This window comes from Pyxicephalus adspersus, chromosome Z (assembly GCF_032062135.1).
Source record: "Pyxicephalus adspersus chromosome Z, UCB_Pads_2.0, whole genome shotgun sequence".
Taxonomy (NCBI): Eukaryota; Metazoa; Chordata; class Amphibia; order Anura; family Pyxicephalidae; genus Pyxicephalus; species Pyxicephalus adspersus.
In genome coordinates, this window is record NC_092871.1 from 60,603,989 (window position 1) to 60,606,119 (window position 2,131).

The 2,131-nt window shown below is 40.6% G+C and overlaps 1 protein-coding gene across 2 annotated transcripts in view; it reads right to left on the reverse strand.

Annotated features, from left to right (window-relative positions):
- Positions 1 to 2,131, reverse strand: part of ST6GALNAC6 (ST6 N-acetylgalactosaminide alpha-2,6-sialyltransferase 6) — a 61,529-nt gene that overhangs the window by 47,752 nt on the left and 11,646 nt on the right. The window lies entirely within an intron of this gene.

The window sequence follows — 2,131 nt, forward strand, 5'->3', positions numbered from 1 at the left end:
AAAATGAGAGAAAGAGCTAGTACATCTAGGGCTTCAGAAACAGTACAACAGTGTGAGAACCGAGTACAGGAAATGAGAGAAAGAGCTACTACATCTAGCGCTTCAGAGACAGTACCACAGCGTGAGACCAAACTACAGGAAATGAGAGAAAGAGCTACTAAATCTGGAGCTTCAGAGACAGTACAACAGCGTGAGACCCGAGTACACGAAATGAGAGAAAGAGCCAGACCATCATGGACTGCACAAAATTTTAGCTTAGCACTGGAAGGATTCCACTATGATCTACATAAAGACTACTCGCAGCATGCAAGTGTTACCATCAGAGAAAATGGAAATGGTTTGTAGTTACTGTCAAGCCAAGAAGTTTAAATCTGAGTCTCTGGTATTTGCGGCAAAAAAAGGAAAGTCAAACCCTGCCAACTGGAAACACCACCACAAGAACTTTGAAATTACACATCAGCAAATACCTCCAAATCAAAGCATTTTCTTAATAACATTCCAAATGACATAATTCAGCACCACATCAGTTGTTCAACAGCCTGGATTTTCATCCACATTCATGGTGCAAGGGCAAATTTAACATAAAGCAGGATCGTTACTTCCACTGTCAAATCAACCACCAAAATTTCTACAACTATATTTTATTGAAAACTAATTAATAGAAACTGACCAGAGGTGCACCTACGTCTCTGGAACAAAATTTCAGATTGTCCTAAAGTTGCAAGAGATGTTTCTTGAGCACAATGTTCTTATTAAAATATTTTAAACAGCATTGGAACATATGCCATTAATTTAGGTTAATTTAATGTAATTGTATTTTAATTTAATTGCATATTGTACATTTCTTTGATTTAACCCCCTAAGGGGTGTTCCCGAGTGTGACTCGGGGACGGAAAAATTGCAAAAAGCGGTAATCCCGAGTCACACTCGGGGTACCTTTGGGGGTCCCCCTTACCTGATACCCGCGGTCCAGCGGCGATAAAATGAGCCTCCCTGCCCTGTTACACATTCCTGTCCACTTATCTAACATTCTGAACTTCAATTCATGTGGAGACGTAAGAAACCAAAAATTTAGGTACAAGTGGGGAACATCTGTGCCTAACATCCCCTAAAACTTCATCACTATGGCATAATTGGAAAATTAACTCGGCCCACTAAACTTTATTGAGGTTGAAGTGTTGGAAGGTTACAGTCATGTGTAACAAGGAAGTGCATTTTGATAGACAGTTTTTTTTATGTTGTAATGATGCCATGGTGATGTAAGGTGATCGCCACACGTGTCTCCCACTTCCACCTATATTTCTGTTTCCCTGCCCTTAATTCTGGAGAAATTGGGGTTTGAGTTAAGATGCAGACAGATATGTGTAACAGAGCAGCAAACTTTGCTGGGTAGAGATGTATGTTCTCATAGTGCCATAGTAATAACATTTTAAATGTTTAGCCACAAGTGTCCCCCACTTGCACCTACAGTTTCAGTTTCCTATGCCTCCACGTGTACCTAAAAATATCAAGTTATTACAACGACGGGTTAGGAGATATGAAGGTTTGAACATAGCGAGTTGTTGGCCTGCAGAATATGACAAGCAGCTTTTACACTCACATAGCGATCACACTGCGCTGCCGATGACATTACACGCTGCGGATAAACGTCACAGACAGTGTATTTATATAGAATATGGGCAGTGATGAGAGGGGATCACTGGCTGTCTTGTCCCCATCTGATATCACATGCATGATGCTATTAAAACATCGCCACATTTTTAACATTTTATTAAAGAGTGACTTTCTCTGATATGTAATGGAAAAATGTGCGTTATATGTTTTTACACTTTTGTGGAGAGGACCTCTCCCCTTGAGTCATCACTTTCATTTCGGTAAAGACCAAAGGGGAAATCAGCAGCCTCCTGGGATATTTGTGTCACATATCCCAGGAGGCACTGCACTGCTCCTTGTGTGCATTCATGCATCTTCAGAGGATTTCTTATAATGTAAAAAAAAAAAAGTGTTCAATCTAATGCATGTGCAGTGCAAGCAGCCCTGGATGTACAAATGAGCATCAGAGAAAAGGTGGAAGCTGGGCCAGCATGGGCCTGCTGGGCTAGTTTTGTAAAAGAATCAAGTGAAAAAAAAA